Source organism: Aquila chrysaetos, chromosome 3 (assembly GCF_900496995.4).
Source record: "Aquila chrysaetos chrysaetos chromosome 3, bAquChr1.4, whole genome shotgun sequence".
Taxonomy (NCBI): domain Eukaryota; kingdom Metazoa; phylum Chordata; class Aves; order Accipitriformes; family Accipitridae; genus Aquila; species Aquila chrysaetos.
The window spans coordinates 20,426,616-20,434,241 of NC_044006.1; positions in this window are offsets into that span (position 1 = coordinate 20,426,616).

Here is a 7,626-nt window from a genome sequence, read left to right on the forward strand (position 1 = left end):
TATTGAGAAATGTAGCATATCCAAGAAAGGCATTAAAATTGTTCCTCAGAGATATATTTATTTCTTTTGAACAGTCCATTTGCATTGGTTGGGAGAGAGGGGTTATTTTAACTGAAATGGCAGCAAAGGATTTGTTGTCTGATAGTGCTACCACTATTCAAATAATTAGTAGCAGGCTGTCTGCAGATGGTTTTATGTGTTAATATAAAATGACGTTTTTTTAATTCTTCCATTATCTAGAATGTGGTTGTTAAAAAGTCTGGAGATTTTACAAAACATTTAAGAACAATTATTTAGGCAACTAATTTCCTATTGAGCTCAGCATGAAGTTAGGAAATGAAATACAATTTGGGACCTCGGTGACCTGGATGACTCAGGGTCCTCTTGGCTTCCCAAATCTACCATGATAGATTAGGTGAGTGATCTCTGGTTTAGCATTCGATTTGTAAAAAACCCAATATTCTTTCTTCTGATCACCATTTTTCCAGTTTTTGTTGGTCTGACACTCAGACTAATCACTGTCAAACTTCAAGCTGATGAAATAATTTTCATTATGCCTTGATGTTTACAAGAATAAAGGCGACAGCAATTGTCATGTAATATGTGAAAATGTTCTCAAGTTCCAAGCATTGAGTGAGGGCTGTCAAGGTGTTATTACTGTCAGCAGCAATGTAAGCTGGAGCAAATGTACAACCAGAACTATTCACATCACCTCGTATTTCTGATCACAGAAACCTGTGAAATAAGGTTTCTTTCCATTAGCTGTTGTAAATTCATTAAACTCAGTTCTGGCACTACAGCAAACAGCTTTTTCTGCTTTCACTGTTCTAAAAGAAAGCAGGGGAAAAAGACGAGATCACCACATTAAGGTCTAGGAGATACAGTGTGTTATGGAGCTGAAAGACAGTCTTGTCTGCCTCACTGTGTTAATCATCAAGCAGATGAAAAATTTCAACACTCGAATATAAAAGGTGCTGATCATGACAAGAACTGTTATTCAGACAAAAAAACTTGCTTGATTTTGCTAGTGTAAGAAGTGAAGGAGTTTTTCCATCATCTATGCACTTCTTTAACTTGAAAATGAAGCACTTCCTCTAAGAGACTTCTGAATTTCTTCCTACACAGGCTTACTAAACATCCAGATGTTACCACCTCAGTGGCTGATAATTGACCTCCTTCTCTTAATGGTTTCCCACTTGACATATCCCCTGTCTTGTGTACCATCTGGTTGCAATGAAAGCATTCCAGGGGTTTGCATGCCTTCTCAGCCCAGAAATCTTATGTAAAAACCTGCTTATGCAGCTCTACAAATCTGTTAGATCATTAGTATCATGAACACTTCAGCAATACCTTCCCCTGCAGGATTTTGTTCGCTGATTTTGCTGAGACTGAAAATAGTACCAGGTAGGAAATCTCTTTCATCCATGTTGTAGCAGCCTGCTGTGGCATAATGGATGAGGAAGACCCCGAGACAATATAATTCTGTGATTAACCTCCACCTCTCCATGTTGCTGTATCTTTGTGCAACTTTTGATGACAGATTGGTTTCTGTCTTTTCAGAACTTTTCATAGCCATTATGGAGGTTAAACTTCAGAGCTACTGCTTGTAAAACCTTGATAAGTAAATGTTCATAGTAAATTTTCAACACAGGCACAATTCCAGTTCTCACTGAAACATCTCCTGTGTATCTAACCATCAAAATAGTATAAAAAATAACAGGTATTTGTAGCAACAGAGTATTTTTAACCAAAAGCTATTAGACATGTTATTCTTCACATCAACCCCCCCACAGTTTTTAGACACTGCCTTTTATCCCAAGGCATTATCAAAAGCTGTTTCACCATAAGCACCAGCACTGTTATGTGCTTGTGCACATTTGCTTTTTGAGAGACAGCGTTTCACTACGTCATGTATCACAGATCACATAAACATGGCCCAGAAGATGTATTACTGGGGCTTACTCAGGAAAATGTCCCCCTCTCAGTCCTTTCACACCATGAGAGAGCCCTGTCTAACAAAACGTTTGGGAACAGCAGCTCTCCACTTCCAAAAGCAGTGCCAGGACCAGCTCTAGCTATGGGTACCTGGATCAGTTGACCACAGGATCCACAGGGCTGCTTTTGATCCTGCATTTTTTTCCTCATAACCCCCAGACTGATGCAGTTGTTAGGAGGTGCCTGAATGGTACCTGAAAGGAGCTCAAGCACACTGAATGTATCTGATGCAGTGGTAATGCTTGATGACAACCTCTGAAGTTATCTAAGGATCTGATTTCTGGGTAGTTCAGGGCCCTTTTGGCATAGATACCTTATTTTGCATGTACTCTGAGACATAAACCAACCCGAACTGAACTCTGTATCTCCTTTTTACTGCTTCTCTCTTTATCTTAAGGTCAAATGCTGCAACCGAAGACATGTGGGATAAATGCTTTCCTGGTTATGTTGCAATGGTGAGAAGTGAGAGACTAAACCAGACACTAACGCAGAAACTTTTTATTGCTGCCATTGGATGGTAAGCATTAAACCTTTGCTTTCTGGCAACTGCTTTCAAGTGGTATCACACAGCCCCATCTCCCCACAACACAACTGCCCAGTGTTTCCAGGCAGGCATGAAAAAGAGCTGTGAAGCTGTAGTTTCTTTGAAGTGGTACAGGCTCATTTTTAAAACAGCTTTGAGCCCTCATCCATATTTCCCAGTGTAGTTTTACCAGGTCAGTGACTTCCAGCTCACAGGGCTGGATGGTACCTTGGCAGGCTGTTTAACCCATCTCTGCTGACCCATGGCTGGGTCAGCTCTATCTGCATCATTCCTGATCAGCATTTAACCAGTCTGCTCCTAGCAGCCTCCAAAACTGAAGACCTCCCCACCTCCTCTGATCATTATCTCATGCTTTGCTTCCCAGGCTCCTAGGAGTGTCCTAGCTAATTTTTAGCCCACAGTCATTTGTCTTACCCTATGGGTATTGAAAAATGATTGTTCCCTTCACCATTGCAGCAGCCTTTCATGATTTAGAAACCTGTGATGTCCCTGCTTAGCCATCCCTTCTTCAGGAGAAACACAAGTAAATTCAATCTTTCTTCAAAGACTGTGTTTTCTAGGCTTCTTCTCTTTGTCATTACTCTTCTCTGGACTCTTTCCAAGTAGTTATGTCCTTCTTAACATGCAGCGCCCCCAGCTAGACACAGAGCTTCAGCTGCAGCTGTGCTGTAACACAATGGTTGGCTTTTTCCATCTGTGTGTCTTACAGGTCATCAGCTTGTTTATGCAGCCCAGTTTTTGCTTTTCTTGTAGCTCTACAACTTTGTTGACTCACGTTCAGCTTGTAGTCCCTTTCCTACTGACGTGCTGCCTAGCCAGTTGTTACTCCTCAGTGTCTGCACACCCCACACTTGTCCCTATTAAAAAGCGTTTTCTTTCATTTTGTTTCCATCATATATTTCCAATTTGGCAAGATTTGTTTCAGTTCTAACCTTGCCCTCCCCAGCTTGGTGTCATTTGCAAATTTAATACAATACTTTATTCTATCATCAGGTGTCTCATGAAAATGTTGCATAGTATTAGACTCAAATTAAGCCCCTGCAAAACCCTGCTCACTGCATCCCTCTGACTTTGCAGATGATACAGTTTTCTAGAAGCTTTACCCCCCCAGAATATTTCATCTTGACCATGCTTCCTTAGCTTATTTATGAGTGTTATATGAAACATGGTTAAGATATATGACACCTACTGCTTTTGCTTTGCCCACAAAGTCCATGACAGAAGGAAATTAAATGGGCTTGACAGACAAGTGCAGAGAAAGGTAACTAATAGCTGTGGTGAACAGTAACCAGTTAGACCTTCTGCAGAAGGACTATCTGGACCGGTATTTCAGATTGGAAACAAATTGAATTCCCAACAGTCTACCCTGACAGTAAGCAGCATATCACTGATTTTTAGCTCAGCGGCTGCAGAAGACCACCCTCAGTGGAAGGTCAGCCAGACATAAAGGAGGTTTTGTTGAACACTCACACAGAAATACAGGGAGGTTATTGCAGCACATCTTGAAGTGGGCCAGGGCTGGCAGTGAGAGAGGAGAGGGTAAGCGCTCTGGCAGTCACATTTTTAACATTTGTGGATTTTATATGTGTGCATGAGCCAAACTGAAACCACTTGATGTGTCCTAGATGCTGGTAGCTGTTGTGGCACAAACAGGTCATGAAACCCCAAACCCCCAAATCCATGACTTGTTTACCCAATAGTAGATAAGGGCAACACATCTGTTTTTGAAAGGTTTTGTTGTTGGGATTTTTTGTAAAAAACAAAGAACCCAGAAACATGACACTTCTCTTCAAACATTTAGTTATAACCGATGATTAATTGGGCAAGGAAAATGTTCCCAGGGCTTCATTAACCACATGTCAAATTAAAATACAGAGAGGCTGCAATCCTTGCTTTGATGGAGTACCATGCATTTGAAGCTACGAGTGTTTCCTCGCTCACTCACATTACAGGCGTCCATTATAACACATCTCCAGAATATAGAAAAATTAATTTGTTTTGCCCTATATGAATAAGCAGCTTTCTTACACTCACCTTTCCTACGGATCAAGGGAGCACTAGGATTTCTTGGAGCACCAAGGCCAGGTCCTGTTATTACCACACTTCCCTTTCACAAGCACAGGGTTGCTCCATCTTAAAAATAATCATTTCGTTTTGCCTCCTGCTGCTCCTATGAATAGGGTGTTGCAGGACCTCCCTACTCTAATAGTTAGACACCTACTTTCTAGCTTGAATTTATTCATGCCTACTTTATACCCCTTTGCTTTATTTTATCACAGAGCACTAGCTTAGTTGTGGGGGCCCATATTACTTGCGTCTGTGGCTGCATGCTTCTCTTCTCCCGCTTCCACTTTGGCCCTACCAGGAACTGATATTCAGTGAAGTAAACCAATGGGGAAAGCCACAAGGGTTGTGCTGGGATCTTGCAAGTACTGAACGTAACATTAACTGAGCAATGTCTGAGTCAGTGAAGCAAAGCATTCACCCTAGCACAGATTATCTTTCCCATCAGTGTCAGCCACTTAAGCTCTCTCCCAGAAATTCATCCAGCTTGGTTAAAATTTCTGGGAAGAGAAGGTTTCCTCCGTTGCCTGTCCAAGTCCACAGCTCTAAGAGTGGAAAACATAAGGACAAGTCACTTTTAGCAGATGGATAATAGAAATTGTGTTTATTTCTGGGTCTGTAAAATCTTTTCTTCTCCCACACAGGGTTTACATGTGCTATGCTACTATCATGACCGGGGTGTGTTAGCACCCTCCTATGCCTTTCCCATCTTAAATACAACTCTTTAGGTCGATAGGGAGAATCCATAGGTCTCTGCTAGCCCTCCACAAGACACCCTTCCACTGGGCGGTGAACAGTAACAATGATATGAGACCAGGGGAAGGCACGACCCAGAGGTAGGAGAAGTCTTTGAACATTTGTGCTCTAATGCTGCCCAAGCGTTCAGTTGTATGGCACCATCAAGTTAGCTCCTCAGGCCAAAATCACCTGGCAGTGTCACCTGGTGTGGGACCTCACTGTAGCCACCTGGGGTGCAGGAGGAAGTTACCAAGAAGAGGTCATCACCTTGGAGGCTTTCAAGACCCAAGTGGACATAGCCTTGTGCAACATGGTCTGAACTCAGCTCTGACTCTTCTTGGACTAGAGACCTCATGAGGTCCCTTCCTGTCTGAGGGACTCCGTGAGTCCATGCACACAGAAGACACAGATGGGTGATCTAATTCATAACCAGCTCACTGGCTGACATCCTTCACACATATAAATTGCCAAGCGTCAGCCACTAAGAAGCCCTGCAACTGAGAGCTGGAGACAAAAGAAGGTAAATAATCCAACACTGGAAATACAGAAAGCAAGATGAAACAGCCATGGTTACTTCAAAGTAGGTACCAGGCATTGGAAAACTTAATCATGCTGAAGAGCTGTGTGAAATAAGTTGGCCTCTGCCTTCAGTTATAGAAAATATGCCTTCAGAGCCTCCCACTGAGATTCTGGCAGGCATCGTTCCTGGACATCATCTATTGGAAAATGATTGATTCCTCTTTGACACAGCATCAGACCATCTTTGGAATTTAAGTTTCCTTATGTTTGGCAAGCACTTTGAATTATTAAGAAATGGAAACATCAGAATGCAAGTGTTCAGTACTCAATTTTATGACTACATTGCCCAAGTGACAGATCTGTGCAAGATTAGAGACCTGTTAACGCTGGCTATTTTTAAGCCTAGAAAAGCATTTTATTTCCTCACAGTACCATTGTTCTCTGCCAAATAATTACCCAAAAGAATGTTTCTAGATTCCAGGACTTCTCCAAAAAGTTCTTTGTACTCATAATGTTGCAGGCAGGAAAGTTCAAAAATTACTAAATATCACAGAGAAACAAGTAAAACCAGTGTTGCCATTGCTAACCTCACATGTTACATGGTCTGTTCTGAAGCTGATAATTTTTTTAACCATTTTGACACGGCAGCGTTTAAAATAAGTTACTCCAGAATTACTCCTTCATTGTATTCAGTCTTGCAATCAGAAAGCTAAGCCTAACAGGGAGCATGTATAGTGGCCCTTACTTAATCACACAGCATAGTAGTAAAAGACAATGCATGTCACTACAATGCAGTGCATTTGCAACACTCTTTCAGTTTGTTCCAAAACTCTCATGCTAATGCCTCTTCCAAGCAGAATGGGTGATCACATGTTCTGTATTTGTTTCATACAATTCACCTGGGTAAATTCACAAGGCATAAATATTTAATGAGGCTAGACTATTTTTCTCAAATAAAAATGCAAATAAAAAATAAAAAAGATCCAGAAACTGTGTTCTCTTCCCAAATTAAACATCACACCATTGCATGCCTTTGCTGTCTCCAGTAAAGGCTGTAGACTATAATATTATGGAGCTTTTAAGCCTCTCAAATTCCTGTGAATGCATAAAGATTACATATTCATTTCTGACTGCAATAAGTTACCTCAATTTGTTGTATAAGGGATATTGAAATATTTGGTTCAAAGTTCTTGTTTGGAGGGAAATGATCTTCATATTTCCATTCTCTTTCAGTCTTCATTTGACAGGTCTCAGTTCCTGCTCTTCCTCTTCCAAATGCCATTTGCATCCCTCCATCCTAGCTCAGAAAACTGCTGTTTTCTGCTCAGTTGCTCCAAGTTGCCACGCTAGAGCACCATGCATCATGCAGGGGATGGGGAGTCTCTTTTAAGGAGGACCTGGGAGCACATGGTTGCAGAGACTGAATGATATTTTCTGTTTTGAGGTATTGGCCAAGAAGACCCAATATTGGCAGCCCTTTCCCAGGTATCCAGCCTGGGCATGCCTCTCAAAGCACCTCAAGGCTGTAACTAGGTCAGACTCAGCTTTCACACATCAGCTGCTCCACGTGGTGCTGGTGGAGAAAGGACTGAGCATAAAACCCAGCAGCAGGGTACAAACGGTGGCATTGTAGGTCTTTTGCAAGCCTTGCTGAAGTTTTTTGAACATTTGATCTGGGAAAACTTGAACACCTTGGAAAGGTGCTGTCCTGTAAAAAGCAATGGTTTTGTTATGGTTTCCTTCACCAGCCTTCAGTCCTTAAGCAC